This window comes from Varanus komodoensis, unplaced genomic scaffold, assembly GCF_004798865.1.
Source record: "Varanus komodoensis strain SLA01 unplaced genomic scaffold, ASM479886v1 scaffold1, whole genome shotgun sequence".
Lineage (NCBI taxonomy): Eukaryota > Metazoa > Chordata > Lepidosauria > Squamata > Varanidae > Varanus > Varanus komodoensis.
In genome coordinates, this window is record NW_025335268.1 from 53,991,271 (window position 1) to 54,008,417 (window position 17,147).

The following is a 17,147-nucleotide window of genomic DNA, read 5'->3' on the forward strand; positions in this document are numbered from 1 at the left end:
CACTTAATTTTTTTGGTCTTTTTTGTCTATCTTAGAGCTCCCAGATAGCAGTGCTGCCAGGAGGAAAGAAGCTGTAATGGGCATAATTCCATTGCTAGGGCATCCTGGAATCCCCAGTGTGGCCTGTGGGTACCACCAATATATTCTTGGTGGCCATGAAGTTTCCTGTTTCTCCTAATATTTTATTTTATTTCTTAAGATTTTTCAAACCAAACAAAGGAATTTTTAACTGAGAAGGTAGCATGTTGACCTATAAGCTCAGCTTTATTTGAGCTCAAGAGAGAAGTTTTGTGCTTGAAAGCCAACCCTCCATCTCTGCATTTTACTTTGATTCTTGGAAATCCTACTTTTCTTTCAGCCTCCCCACTTCACTTTATGGAAAATTATAATTTCAGAAGCTAATTTTGCACCTGAGCATCTCCTGCCACAGCAGCCATGTTGTGAGGACATCCATGACCCACTCTCAAAACTCCAAAAGTTCCTGGGGTCCCCAAATGGAGGAGGGGCCCTGAAATACAAGTTCCACGTGACAGACTGGGGCTGCCCCATTTGCACTGGCGTATCAGTAAATTTTGAAGTGCAGGTGATTAGCCATGACCCCAAAGAAAGCCCGAAAATGCCAGCCACCATATTGCCCCATATCAGGTAATCAATCCCAACATTTTTCAGCGCTGCCATGAGCAGGTCTTTTGTAAAGTGGACAGCTCTCAACTTTCCATTCAGAACTGAGCCACTGCCCTCCTCATCCCACGAACAGCGTGCAGCAGGGATAGCCCACAACAATAGGCTGCTGCTGAGAAAACCGTCCCGTAGGGGTTGCAGCTAGGCTCAGAGGGAACGAGAATCACGGACTCATAGAACAGTAGAGTCGGAAGCAGCATGAACATCATTGGGTCCAACCCCCTGCTGTTGCAGGACACCAGGGTGGTGGAAGTTGACATGGCTGACCCTGCTAGTCATGAAATCACAGTGCATTGACCCTGCTGAGTGCCAACTCCAAACGCCCCACCCTAAATGCCACAGAAACTTTGCATTTAGAAGTGCCTCTTTCATGTTCTCACTTTAGTAGTTACATGTCATAACAGGGCTACAGAATTCCTCAGTACAGGCAGTCCCTCCTCTATGAATGAGTTTTGTTCCTGAGAAAATGGACATTCATCTTTAAGTTGAATTTGTAGGTAAGTCAGATCACACATAGTCAGCCCTCCACATTTGTGGGAACTAGGGGCACAAAATCCCTGTGAAAGGGGAAAAACTGTCAGTGCCTCTACCTGCCCCCCACCCCCCAAATCACCAGGGCGTCTTTTTTGCAGCGAGGAAAGGCCAGAGAGTTTTCCTTCTCCAAATAGGCAGATCAAGAAGGCGTGCTCTGGAGGCCTCCCTCTCTCCCCTTTCACTTAATCTCTCTCTATGGTGATGCTTTGGAGGCCTCCCTCTCTACCCTTCTGCTTTCTCTCTCTCTATGGTGATGTTGATTTTCCACAGTAATTTTTTTTAAAAAATTAATAGGCTTTATGGCAGCTTGTTTGTAAGTATGGGTTGTTCACAATTTGGATGTTTGTAACTCAGGGACTGCATATACTGGTGCGCCATTAGATCAGATGTAAAAATTATTTCCACCAGTGATTAAAAACTATCAAAAACAATACCAGTCTGCTTGATAATTTACCCCAAATAACAACTTTCCACCACTGATTAAGCCCATACAGCTTTCTATCATGCTAGTCTTTTCTTGTTGGCTCTTATTTTCTTTTTCTTCCTAAATCTCATGTGCTTTGGCACTGCACAGGATAAGCCTCACAATAAAAGTTTATTGGCAGAAAGAGGGCCATGTCCATCCGTTTATGGACCCTGTTGCACAGGCACAGAATTCCATGAGTGCATGCTTCTTAACTTGAAATGTGAAGCAGGTCGCTAATTCTGTGGGCAGAATCCCCCAGCAGGCATTGCCGGCATTTCTCTCATCAGTGGTAAATATCTGGGAAATCTGTCTGCATTTTTTGGCATGGTAAATCTCACCGCAAGCTACAAGTTAGAGATAAATCACAGTGCATTCAGCTACTATTCAGTACATGTTAGGTGCATCTAAGCAAACTTTGCAGCAAGCATGAATGGATAGGCCAATATATGAACTATTAATCCAGGGGAGATCATGCTTCCTTATTCATGGGTATTAGGGATTCTCCCACTGATTAAAGTAGATTTTTTGCACACATTGCTAAGCTATATTGTTGATGACTGGTTCTTTCTTCCAGAAAAAAATTAAGCGCTAAGAAATTAACTGTCCTTCTCTTTAGGAGTCCATAGTTTGTCCTGAGAAATAAAAAAGAGGTTGCCTCTGCCACTCTTGGAGAATTTTTTCCAGTATGGCAATTGGTATCATCTGAAAGAGAAAGTTCAGTTTAAGTAGTACATTCATTTTTATAACTGAAATTCTTCCCAACCAGGATGCGTTTAGTTTAGTTCATTTCTCTAAGTCTTTTTGGATCTTCATCCAGGTCATTTGATAATCGCCTTGAAATAATGTATCATTATGTCCAGCGAAGTTTATCCCTAAGTATTTAATTGGGTGTGAAGTTATTTCTTTGGGGGCAAGACGATGACAGTGGATGCCCGGCTAGTAATAGCACTTGGATTTTCAATATATGAATTAATGGATTCACACAGCACAGCAACAGATTGTGAGTTGTTTAACCTAGGAGTTGTGGGGATGAGTGAGTGTGCAAGCTGCATTTCCACTTTTAATTAACAACAATTCACAATGTGCAATTGGCAATTATTGCATGAATTCTGGGTAATTTCATCCATAAACAACACAGTTTCAGGTTCACCCTTCACAAAGCAACCTAAAAATGCAGTGTTCCTGGCTCAATGCAAAGTGGAAACAACAAGGATCTGGCTTGTGTGCTCCCTCATCTTTACAATTACTAGATTAAACAAACCTGGAAACTGATGCCCTGCTATGCGAATGTTGCACACACCATATTGTCATGTCTGGTTATAAGAGGACACAATTCGTGATTGCACAGTAAAACAGATCATAACACTCAAGCTTTAAACATGGCACCTTCCAGATGTTTTTGACTACAACTCCCAGCATCCCTGAATATTGGCCACACTGTCTGGGGCTGATGGGAGCTGATGTCCTGGAAGGTGCCAAGTTGGGAAAAGCTGCTGTTAAGGGAATCGGTCTATTTATAAAATGCCTGCAGCTGCCTTCATCCATTAGATTTAAACAACAACAACAACATGCTAATCTTTTTATTAAGGGTGCTTTCAGATGGAGAGCTCTTAGTGCTGACAGTTAGAAGGCATTATGCAGCTGCTCCTTATCTCTTTTTCCTTATCAGATTTTCCAGGCTAAGATCAAAAGACATAAGAAGTGGTGGGAAAAAGCAGGAGGGCTCTTCTTGGAGGACAGTCATGTCTGGAGCTCCACACTTTTCTGTAAATGAGGCAGGGCAATATTATGATAAATGCCACATCTGGAAGTACCTAAAGATCAACCAAACAGGTAACATAGTTTGCAAGCTTTGCAGGCCTCTTCTGGATGGATGTCAGAGGAAAGAAAAATAGCTCTTAAAAAGAGGCACAATAGAAAAGTCCTGCTGTGCAGGCATGGTGTGACTTTGGAATAAAACAGAGACGTTTCTTTCTTGACTCACAAAAGTGTCTATATGAAATGAGCTTGTGGCAGGTTCTGCTGTGCCCTCCCCTGCTATTATTCTGGGGTCCTCCTCCAACACAGCATTTGGGGCTGGGGAGGCCGACAGCAGATAGGCAACCGCCTCTTCTCCCACTTCAGGCACAAACATTCCCGTCAGCCACCCAAACGGCAGGATTCATTCCACCGACGTTCTGTTTTGTACAGAGCCAGACCAGCCATGTTTACGGTCGTGGGCCCTGCCTCGTGCGTAGCACCTCTTCCACTTTCAAGGGGTTCGTTTCAGCAGGCAGGCCCTGCTCGTACTGCAGGGGATTGGGCGGGCCACCATGGCCAGCAGTGCCATTAGGCAGAGCGAGGCGAATAGCTGGGACAGCCACTCCACACAAGGCCTCAGGGTGCGTGGAAAGCACCTGGAGGTTTGCAAATCAATCCCAAATCCACCTCACACCACCCACAAGCATTGGAATTCTCAGTGTGTAACATTTCCTGTTAGAGCAGGAACCAGATCAAAGACAGGAGGGCTGAGAAGTGATGACGTTTGTGACACAGATTACAGGAACAAGCCAAAATAACAACAGACCTCAGCCAGACTCAGGCCACCTTGGGTTTCCTTCTGGGTTGTACTCATGAGACTTGACTACTTTTCAAAAGGCCTTCCAGGGCTTATCTTTAACATGACAATCACTACTAGTGTGTTAAATAAAATTGTATTTTTGTGCAATAGGTGTTTAATTATTCCTCAGTAAGCTGAACCCCCTCACAAATGTGAAACTGTAACTCAGTGAAGAGAAAAATGGACAGTAGAGTACACAGAACTACCCATTGTAAAGACAGGAAATTGCTGCCTGGGAAAGCTTTTGTGGGTGCACCTGAAGGAAATAAACTTAGGGAGTTTGACTCTTTTTCCCTTGATGATCTGAAAAGATCTGGGAATCAGCTCCACAGAATGAAAAAACCACATAAATCTATGAATGCTATTTTACATATGCAAATTTATATATGTTTTAAAGTGTTATGGGGGTGGTCTTTAAAAGGCCCTGGCTCCTAAGGACTCCCCTGTCTGTAAAAAGAAATATAGACAGGGGAGGGGAGAGCATTTGATTTCAAGAAAAAAGCTGAGGAAAAAAGATTCAAGGAGTAGGGGTAGCAAGAGCTTGAGCACAGTTTTTGGCTAAAAATCCCCCAAATCATGGAGATCAGAGGCCATGGTGATCATCAGGGCCCCAGTACCTGCATTTCAGCAAGTGCCCATGGGCAGTAGGCCGGGGGGACAGATATCCTCTTGGAGTTTGGGGGCCCCAAAGGAGAGATGCTGGGCTCCAGGCATAGTGAGATGCTTGCTAATGCTACCCCTGGTGGCAGAGCTCTAGGCATACATTGTGTAGATACCCTTTCACTCAGCTGAACAGGCAGATGCCAGGGTGTCTAGGTGGGGGACATAGCTTGTCGACATCATCCTTCTCCCACTTCTCATATCCATTGGACACACGGAGCGTGCCTGCACTGGGAAATGAATGTTTTTATTGCCATTCAGTTCTATCACATTCCTTTGTCTTCAGTATAGACATCCAATGATGCTCATAGTGGAAGCCACACCTTTAAAAAACCAAACAGAATTTCACTGCTAGAAGTTAAATTTTGATAAATTTTCAGAAAGCCTAACTGGAACAACAACACATTCCATTGTTAACTGAAGGGAGATTCAAGTTGCTGGCTGCATTTTGGAGATGGTACTTCTTGCATGGCAAACCTCTAGGTCCTCTTCATATACAGTATAATGGACTGTAAACGCTCATTTTAATAGCACATAGTGCCTGGTAGATTATTGAAATGAGCTTTCCTGCTTTGGAAATGAGACTCCAACTCTGACTCCTTCTCCAGGCTTTGAAAGATCCAACTTTATATGTACTGTAATCATGTTCTGTTCACTGAATAGCAGCCACTTCTTTCAGCTGGTGTCTTCCACTAATTACGTGTAATATCTAGCTAAAACGAAGTGTTAATTCCTTTAAAATGCAGCAATGTTAAAATACAGATAAGAATTACTGTGTAATTTGGAATTAAAATAGTAGAAGGACAAGCAGGCAAGTTTTGTTTGGCATGCATTGTATGTCCTATTCAATCTGGCATGCCCTCATCCAAGTAGGCACAAGGCCATCCTTAACAGATGGTCATGACTGAAGCCTGCCAAAAGACCATGTATGATCATCAGATGTGTTTGCTAAGGGCAGGATTCCAGACTGGGAATGTCTAAATTGTTTTCTATCCCAAGCATACAAGCCTATGGCTAAAAGGGCCACACATTCACCTCTGTCTCTCCCTCTCTCTTTCCCTCTGGCTATCAGTCAGGTGACCAGTTAAAATACCAAAATTGGTTCCGTGGTTAGATAAAGTTAGAATGAGGATGTGGCAGGTGATTATGAGTATCCTGGGAAAGGATGAAGATAAAAGCTATTAACAGCTCTGGGTGTTCCACTCCCTTTTGGGACCTTTGGAGGGCTTCACAGCACTGGCTTTTCCAGCAGCTGAACCGGATGGTCTAAATCTGTGACACAGCATTTACTAGCTGGGTGAGAGAGAGGCTGGACTGGGACCTCGAGGCTGCAATGATCAGCACAGGGCGTTCTGAAATTTAGGGCATGGCCATCATGCACCGCTCTTTGCAGTTGGTGTGATGTCTGTGTCTAGCTAGAAAGGTCAGAGTCACGTCAGAAAAGGCAGCTCCAACCTTCCCCATGAACATGAGAAGGTTGGCAATGCACACTGTATATTCCACTGGCACTTGCCAGATATCTTGGACTGTACCACCCATCATCCCCAGCCAATATGGCCAATGTCAGTGCTTTCTAGCTGCTCGTTAAAATAAACACTGTGCAGGTATGCTCTAGATCAGGATGGGCAGAAAGCAAATCTCCTGGACCAACTCTCAGGATTCCTATCCCTTGACTATGTGATTTCACCAAAGAATCTGGAGATCTGACTTCTGGCTCATGGGTCTCAGTCACCCGTTAAAACGGGGGGGGGGGGGGGTTGGAGTTGGGAGGGGTCTTTGAATGTCCATACCATGTTTTTTCACCTTCATCCTCCAAGTTGTATCTTAGAATTGTAGAAAGGTTAGCAGCTACCGGTTAATTTCAAATTGGTCTGATGGGCAGAAGAAGTCATATCTGACTTCAGAAAGAGGGATATTTCTTTCTGACTTACACTGACCCACATGGAAAACAATGTTTATCCATTTGCTTATGTTTGTCTGTAGATCACTCTCTGTTAAAGGAAAATGCCAGTGCTTTGCAGACAATGCGCACATATGGTGGTGGTGGTGGGGGGGGGGAGAACGGGGGACGGACGGGGATGGACACAGGCATCTATGTTAATAACGCCTTACCGTGAATTGTGGCTCCTCTCCACCAATACCTAGCCAAATGGCACAGCAATTTAGGTCAAAAAGTAACGCTACAAGAATGCTACATTGAATTAAAACTTTTGGTTCAGATTGAAATGGTCTTGCTAAGCTCTGGCATCACCAGGAAAAAAAAGAGAAACAGTAAAAAGGGGGGCAAAGTAGATTTTGAAAGCCTAAATGCTGTCTCACATATTAAACATTTTATTCCCAAGCAGAAAGTTATTTTATGTTTTACACTAGTGCTCTGATTTCATTGCAAACATTTATACAGAGACAAGCAAAATTGTTCATCAAACGCCCTTTATCCATTCTTTCATGTATGTTTAACACTGATATGATACTGCTTTTACACATTTTACTTTACTTGAAAAGGCTTCCTTGCAGTGTGAGTCTTGCTAATCACATAAAGAGAATGGTAATGTCATGGTACCACACAGACAGCCAGATTTGGTTATGAAATGGCATTGTGAAAGATGAAGAGGGAGACCTCCATTTGCTCCTCTTCTGAAAAGGAGAATAAGGGGAGAAAAAGAGAATGCACTGCATTTCCCCAATGTCACAAGGAACGTCTTGCCAAACTGTTCTGATCGTTATATCGCCTATCAAAACAGTGCAGCGGGACCTTTGTCACAGTTCGGCTCTGATTGTGTATGACTAGTTGGGACAAAATATGGACGGGCACATTAGCAATGGGAGATGGCTGCTCAGCTCCAAGGCAGTCATGCTGCGGCATCCCACAATGTTGCCCACAGTGTTATTTCCCATCTTTATGAAATCACCACAGAAGAGGTGGATTTGGAGCATGGTGACACTAGCATGCAGATGGCATCCAGCTCTATCTATTTTTCTCCTGCATCAGAATCAGGAGAGCTCGACCAGAGCCTGGAGACAGCCATGGGCTGGATGGGAGTCAATAAACTGAAATAAATCTTGATAAGATGGATGATCTATGAGTGGGTGGTCCCCATCAGGTAGAAGGCCCATTCTGGATAAGTAAAATTCTCCCTGATGGAGCATCTATGTTAATTTAGGAGCACTTCTCAATCGCTGGAAATTCAACTGGCCCCAGTATAAAGGAGTGCGTAGGGCCAGTTATGGATGGTTCACCCACTATGAGAGTCCCTGGACCAGGATAACCTGGCAACAATGGTCCATGCTCTGATAATGTCCTTAATGGACCATTGCAATTCTTTCTGTGTGGTGTTTGCCTTGAAGACTATCCAGGAGCCTCAGTGGGTGCAGGATGCTGCTCGTGTGTGGACAGGGCAGGGAGATCACAGCTTTGAAATCTCTGCACTGACTGCCATGAACTACCAGACCCAATTCAAGCTGTTAGTATTAGATTAAAAGGTAAAGGTTTCCCCATGACATTAAAGTCCAGTCATGTCTGCCTCTTGAGGGTGGTGCTCATCTCACTTTCCTAGCCGAGGGAGCCAGCATTTCTCTGCAGACAGTCTCCGTGGTCATGTGGCCAGCATGACTAAACACCAAAGTGCATGGAACGCTGTTACCTGCCCACCAAAGTGGTACCTTTTTATCTACTTGCATTTGCATGCTTTCGAACTGCAAGGTTGGCAGGAGCTGGGACGGAGCAATGGGAACTCACCCCGTCTGCAGATTCGAACTGTCGACCTTTCGATCAACCAGTGCAGCAGCACAGCAGTTTCAACTACTGCGCCACCCACAATCCCAGTACTAGATTACTAAGCCCTAAATGGCTTGAAGGACTCCCTTTCCCAGTATTGACCTTCCCAAGTTTCATATTGGCTGGGGAAACTTTGCTTGTGGCAACTTTGACGTATGTGACCTGAGGGGCTCCCGCACACGGCGAGGGATCTCAGTGGCTCCAGCCCAGCAATGAACACCTTTCTGGCAGAGGGTCGGCTGACCCCATGCCATGTCACTCAGGGACCACGTCAGGCATTTGTGCACGCACACCCTTTGAGGGTATTTGAAACAACTGCTGCTTGTATCAATGCTTGTGATGTCCTTTATTATGTATAAGTAATTTTAGCATTGTGGTTTTAATTATATGTGTTACATTGTTTTTATATTTGCAGTTGGCTATGAGAAAAGGTGAGACATAAAGGAATACAAGGTGATGATTCAGGGTTTGGCAAATTGCCCTGTGAGGACAAACTGAGAGAACAGGCTATGTTCAGCATTGGGAGGACTGAGGTGGGACATGGTAGCACTTTATAAGTACCTGAAAGGCTGTCACAAAGAGGAAGGTCAAGGTCTGTTCTCACTGATACTGGAGTGTAGGACGCAGAATAATCAACTCAAGTTGCAACAACCCAGATTCAGACTAGATATCAGGAGAAGTTTCCTCACTGTCAGAGCCATATGACAGTGGAACCAGTTGCCTAGAGGGGCTGTGAGCCTCCCACACTAGGGACATTCAAGGCAAAACTGAACAGTCACCCAAGAGGGATGGTGTACATTGATGTCCTTCAGCAGCAGGGAGTTGGACCCAGTGGCCTTTGTGGCCCCTTCCAACTCTACTATTCTATGATTCTAGATGATGATGATGATGATGGAGCCATGTGTAGTAATGTGCTGCAAATGGAAAAGATTAAAATTAGGATGAATATCTGTTTACAAATTGAAATTCAACCTATTCATCCATGTAATGCTACTTTCAGTGGACTATGCATTCACACTCATGGACTAGTGCAAGGGAGCACTGGCCCAGTTTCTTTGCCATCAGGGACATGCTTCCACCTTCCTTTAACACCCCTCTTTTGAACAGTTTCAGATCCTTTCACAAAACAGTGTGAAAAATCACCTGAAATTTCAGTGGCAATGTTAGCAAAGCCTATCTCCCATTTCAGGTCAGCATTAGCTAAAGGTGACAACTACCAATGTCAAGCCGTATCAAAGGTGCACCAAGAAGGACTTTCTGACACAAGGAGTACCCTCCAGACAAAGAGCAAGCAAGAAAAGGAGAGAAATCTGCACTGAAGAAGGAAAGGTGCAGTTGTGAGAGCAGAATGAAGGAGTGAAAAATCCACTTGTACACAAGACCACTTGCTTTTACTCAGCATTAAAGCTGGACTAACCTCCTTGTAACGCTTAAGCCTATTTACCTCTTATTTACTCCTTCTGCACTCAAAACTTTAGAACAGCCTGAAATGTCTTGAAGAGTTAAGGCTTTCAACAACCAAGCCTAGAAGGCAATATTAAGCTGAAGTGAAGAAGGACATTTTGACTTGCAGCTGTGATGGGGTTGCATTCCTAGAAGTCTGTTTAGGATGATATTGCTTTTACAGCAGCTGAGACTTTTCTCCACCTCTCTTCCAAGTTTTCTCGAAATCATCCATGATCCTTATTGTTCCTCTTTCCTCAGGCATAACCTAGCTAGTGATTTGTGAGGAGGAAGTGATTTGGTCTTTCCTGATAGCCCACTCCATATGTTATGCCAGCAGCTGGAGGAAGCCATCTCAAATGGCTAGAACTGAGACAGAATGTACCAAGGAAGAGAGGTGAAACGGCATTTTCCAGCACAATGAATGTGGTTTTTGGAATCCACTGCATTCCAAGGCACTTATTTTCTCAGCTAAGAACTGGGTTCGAACCAATGAGAAAAGCTAGAAAGGGAAGGAGGAGACTGGAGAAGGAGAGACTGTAAGAAGTGGGGTAGTTACAAAGGGTTCAGCAGTAATTTGCATAAATATATAAACAACATAAACAACTGCTCTAAATGGACAGATAAAAATATTCCCCCTCCCTACTGCACATTGCAGATTCAAGAATGACTACATTCTAAGCAGACTATTCTGGTTTTTACATTTTCATTGTCTTCTAGACAGTGTTTGTGCATAGTCTGTGTTTTCAGAAGATGGCATTCTGATGTGGCGGCCTCTCTTCTCTTCACTCCTATGCATTGCAGTGCAATGTAACATTCAGGGGCACTTCAGTGGCTGCTTTTCTTGACATGTCGATTCATACCATATGAGACAAACGAAAGTAATCTCTTTCTCTCTCTCATTTGAGGTATGCGGCAAGGCAATACATGCAGGGCTTCCTAATGCACAAGCAACAAAGAGCTCTTACGGCATTCACACATTACATTGTCATGCTTTTCTAATTTGCTTTAGGTTATTTATGACAGTGGGATTTAATTAGTCTGCCTTAAGTTAAGCCCTGGCCATGGCACCATTTTCTCTTGGGTTGTGCTGCAGGGTACAGATACTTGGGAGCTGTACATTAGAATACATTACACATTATGCATAGCCACCTTCTTTAAAGAAGCGGCATTGTCAAACATTGGAGGGGAAATACTATAGTGGTGTGTCTAATGGATAAATGGGGCTATAAGAATGAAAGAGGCACTTCCTGGAAAATACATTTTTACTTCCCTTTGTTCATAGTCATGAAATGGAAAAGAAGCCTTTGACAGTTCTAGTAAGAGTACTTTTCCAACCCTTATTTGAGCATTCCCATGTGGCCAAATGTTATGTTGGTTCCATGTTCTGCTCATGTTTCCTACATGCATGTTCAGAATATAGCTAATGAAAAGTCAGGTCTGAAATATTCTTAGCAGCTCCGGATCCACACAGTGTTTTCAGTGATCAGAAAGTCCACGTGCAGTCCATAAAAAGCAAAACAAAAAGTGTCTCTCCTCTTGCCAGCTTTTGCTGTTTCCTTCCTACTGGGAATAGTATTCCAGTTGTATTGGGATGGGGTGGGTACGATACAACGGTATCTTGTAATTGCTACAGTTAAAAGCATCTGTTCTCCTCCAAGTGTACTGCAAATGCTTTGTGTAGAGAAGCTTCTGGTGGAACTAAGGTGTCTTAACTGCCTGCCTAAAGGATAACGGAAAAGGGGTTAGTGACTTCCCTTGGGACAGAGTCCCACAATCAGAGCACTACCACCAAAAAGGCCCTGCTCTGCATACATACAGGACATACCTCCCTGGTTGCTGGAGCACAGAGTGCGGCCACAGAGAAGATTGCTGCTAAAAGGCAGGTTTTCTTATTTATTGTTAATACTTGTATAACCATATAATAAAATCCATAAGGAGTTTATGTAGGAAGAGATGGACCTTCATCTATCCTAATTGAAAACCATTTAGGATAACAACCATAGGACCAGCACTTTGAATTTACTAGGAAATGAGTGGGAAACTAAGACCAGAAATTATACTGAATGTAGCGCTTTGTGCCAGCTCCATGCAGTTTCCAAACATTTTTCAAAGGTGGCCCATCTAGCATGCCTTCCAGTGGCATCCTTAAAATAGGACTTCAATATGGTGAAATACAATGTAAATACTTTCCTTTTAGTCACTTCTCATCCTTGCCAGACCTGACTTCATTGTATTCAACAGAAACGTGTGCCTCTGGCTGGAACTAATCCATGAAGTCCTGGGCAGTGAATTTGATACTGCAAAGGCAGTACTGCCATCTAGTGGTGTGGTGGCCATCTTCCAAAGGCTTTCCTCCGTTTCATTTTCATTCTGCTCGTTTTCAACCCATGGCAAAGACGGGCAGGAATACACTCTTGTCCAGTTCTGTTACATCCAATTCAGTGAAAGCAAGGGGAGCAGTGTTTGTCCCCTTTTCACTATGATGCTAGCTGTGGCGGTGTCTCTGATAACCTGATGAAAGGCTGGGTACATTTCAAGTAGTCTGAATTTCCTTTCCTGTCTGGCATACTGTATATGGGAGCCAGGACCATTATAATTGGTATGTTCATGATGCTCTTGAAGTCAAATTATATTACTATTCACGTCGTAATGATGCAGCCGTCACCATGTTCGTTGTGCAAAAGAATGTTTTTCCCATGCTGATCTGACAATGCCCTTGCATTAGCTATTTTTAAATTCTATTTCAAATGTGTCTTCCCACCTTGATATCTGATGGTCTCCAAGGCAGCAGATGCAAAGGAATACAAAGGATTTAACCCAATAGGATCTAGTAACTGCAGTAAACTGAAATCCACCAGAAAAGAAATAAGCAATATTGCTGACATCAGTATCTGTATCAGTAGCTAACATTAAACAGAGTTGAATGAAGAAAATACTAGCTTGGGGAGCAAAGATAATGTTCTCTTATATAGACCCTTAGTTATTGGGAATGCATATGTAGTTTCCAGAAATATTCTGGGAGGATACCAATATATACCTTCTAGCTGTTGGAGTTAGCGTTGCTTCAGATGTGTGCAAAGCCTTGGGGAATTTTGATTTTCCAAGGAAACAGCTTTCCTGACATATGAAAAGCATTGATGCAGATACCAGGGAAGTACATTTGAGAAAGGTTAAGGTCTTCTTCTGCTCTTGCTATTTCTTTCTTAGTAGAGTTATTGCCCGTGCATTAAGATATTTTTCAACTAATTCTTTAGATGTCTCCAGATGTTAAAAGTATTCAAAGAATGCTATGGATTTTCAAATTAACCCCATTTTGAGGTCATTGATATATTGATATGATTGCTTTTTCAAAGGGATATTTTAACTTCATCTATAACATCAGTAAACTCGGTGGGACAATAATTTATAGTTCCAGTAATTTCTGTCAACTGGATTGCGGGTTGGGCTCTAAACCAGTGGAGGGAGCCCTAGTATTGCTTTGCTGGTTTCCTAGGAAAATGTAGTTAATGCATTACCTCCACCAGTAACCCCACTCTAGAATAGGAGGCCCAGCTCACATTTGTTTAGTGTTTGAGAAAATGTGTGTAATTGTCAGATACGCTTCTAAAATATTTGCCTCTCCCCACTCTCATCTACTGAATGACTCATGAAGTTCCTGTCATACTTTAAAGAAAGTAAGTCATTATCAGACCTGCTATCCAAATTCAGATTTGTGTTGCAGGTCCAGAATAGAAGCTAAGAATCTTTTGAAGAAATTAGAAGGCATTTCTGGTATGAAGCCTTTTCAGTATTTGGTACCTCAATTAAGGTCAGCATCATAGATTGCTGTACCTTCCCACCATCCCATGGAGAGCGTTTCCAGTTTGGAAAATGTACGGCTCTCATTATTCATGGGGGCATCCTTACCACTCACTGGTCAGAGTGATGCCGGATGGAAACAGTGGCCTCTGACAGTTTCCCTCTTTTAGTGTCTGATACAGTCTTGAAGTAAAACTAAATGCCACTCTAGTCAGCTTCTGCATGTGATGTGGGGAGAAAGCACCATCTTGTTCTTTGCCTCAGACAGCAAAATGTCTGGATGCCACATGACATGTTTCCCTCTTCCCTCTGCCACAGACACCTCCACGACTGGTGATTCTCTCATGTCTGAACTCCAGCAACAGAAAGGGAGGGAAGAAAGGATTCCAGCATCATGCTGAGCTGGGAGAGATAGTGGACCTAAAGGCACCACAGTGCTCCTGGTTACTAGACATGTCTCCAAACCAGCAGTAGATATCTGCCATCCCTGGTGTAGATTAGCTACTTCCCACGGAGGTCACTGGGAAGGAAAAGCAAAAGCAAGCACCAACAGCTGGAAAGGGGAGGGAAAGCAAGCCCACCACTCATCTTTCACTGTGCTTCACTGCCAACAGGAACCTTGGATGAAGGAACCTGGAAGGAACCTGGGAGGAACCCTTGGATCTTCTCAGTTGAGGTGGTGGGCTGCCTGGTGTAGAGTGTTGGATTGGAGGTCAAGTACCCTCTTGGCCAAGCTGCTCACAGGGTGATTATGGACCAGTCATTGATTCTCAGCCTAACCTACCTTCCTGGGTTGTTGTAAGGATAAAATAGAGAGGAGGAGGATCATGAAGCTACCTTGGGTTCCTTGCGGGGGGGGGGAGATATAAATTTAATAAATGAATGATAATGATGTGCTTCCCAACTTTCCAACTTCATGTGGATAATTTTATTTTATATTCTCTTGTTTCATTACTGCTGATTTAGCTACTCTTTTTAATGGCTGATGTTGGTTTTAATTGGCTTTAATATTAAACTGTAGATTGCACTGTCAAACATTGTACTATTTTGCTAGCCATGCCACTTCTACTGAATGACAATAAAGATTGGTTATTTTAACCAGTCAATCATGTGGCTCCAGAAGCTTAAATTCTGGGCTTACAAATTTGCCAGCGAGTACAAACTAAGAAATCCTTCTCATTTAGAAGGCTGTCTTCCAAATGAGCAGTGCCCATTGTTTTGTTGGTTTAAAATGAGAGCTTCAGCAAGGAAATTGTATCAGACTTCCTTTCTCTCTCCCACACTTCCCCCGACACTTTTTTTGCTAGCTCAAAGTCTAATTCTGCTATGAGACATGATAATAAATCCGCCTACCCAGTGAACATGTTAGAGCCACACACTACATTGGGCAATCCCTTTTCTTAAAATTTGCAACTTGAAGGTTGGATGCTTAGTGTCTGTGTGCACGTGTGTAATCGTCATGTACTTGCTTCTCACTATTTTGAATCCCTAAACTGCTCTACCAATCATAAAGAGGTTTCAACACTGGGCAGCCCAAGGCTTATAATGCTACATATTTGCTATGTGCATTTGAGACCTGATGATTTTTGCTAACTGGACTAACAGAGCATTCAGCACACTCTTTCCGAAGGTCACAATAAACAAAACATGCTGAAGTGGCCTCCAGTGTGGACAGCTGTTTACTTGACTTGACATCTTTGTGGAGGAGAAGGCAATCAGTTCTGATGTCTCTATGCTACCCTCAGGTCAGAAGCAGTGTGTCTATGTACACCAATTGCTGGGGAACTTGGGCCAAAGGGTGCCACTGCACTCACATCTTGCCTGTGCCATTCTGTGAGCAGCTGGTTGGCCACTGTCCTGGCCTAGATGGACTCTTGATTTGATCCAGCAGGGTTCTTCTTATGCTCTTAAGAAAAGTTCATTTGCACTGGCTTCATTTTGAAGTCATTGGTGAGGGACATCTCCCCTGCCTTTACCTTCCCCTCCTTTGTTTCACCACTAGTAAATATTATATTATGAAGGCAGAGAAAAGAACACCCTTTCCTATATGCAGGAAGGGTTGCTACAGCTTCATTCCCTCCACTTTCTATAACCCAAAGTGCTTTTTTTTAAATAAGTTTTATTCTTAATATACCTAACAAAAAGAAACTAAGAAGCATCAATCATCGGAAACATCAGACCCACTGGGTCAGCCCTGCACATTTTTTCTTTTTATGTTAAACTATAAACATGTTTAAGTCTATGCATAGTCCCGTTTCTCTAGCCAATAATAAAAAGAATCCCAGGTTTGCTAGAAGTGTGTATCTTATTTCTCCCTCAGAGACAAAGTCTGTCTATCCATCTCCACACAGTCCAAAATCTTTTTTAGAATCAGTTCATCGGAAGGTGGTTCTTCACTCTTCCAGTGTTCGGCAAATGCAATCCTCGCTGCAGTAGTTACATGTAGAGTCAAATACATTGCTTGTTTACTAAGATCATCAGGTACAATGCCTAATAAGAAAACTTCAGGTTTAAATGTTAAAGGTTTTTGTAACATTTCCACAAGCCATTTGTGTATTTTAATCCAATACTTTTTTGCTTTATCACAAGTCCACCACATATGATAAAACTTACCCAATTTGTGTTTGCATTTCCAACGTCCATTTGACATATTTGGAAACATCTTAGCTAACCTATTTGGCTACAAATACCATCTATAAAACATTTTATACAAATTTTCTTTATATGAAGTTGCTAATGTTTACTTTAATATTTCTTTCCCACAGTTTTTGCCATTTCTCTAACTCAATATTGTATCCAAAATTTTGTGCCCACGTTATCATAGTTTCCTTAACCTGTTTATCTTCCATTCTCCTCTCCAGTAGGAAATTGTACAATCTTTTAATCATTTTCTCATCAGATTTAAGAATCACGTGATCAAATGCTGTTGACTCCTTATAAAAACCCCACATTCTATTATCTTTGGCATATCTTGATTGCATTTGAACCTTGTGCCACCAAGAAATATTAATTCCTTGTTCTTGTATTTCTTGATTCAATTTTAATCCTCCATCATTATCCAAAATATCTTCATATCTCACAATGCATTTGGATATACGAGAGCTTCCATAGGTGAAACCCATCTTGGTAATATAGTATACAGTTTTGTCTTCCCACACCAACATTAGTGATTTCCTAATATAATGATT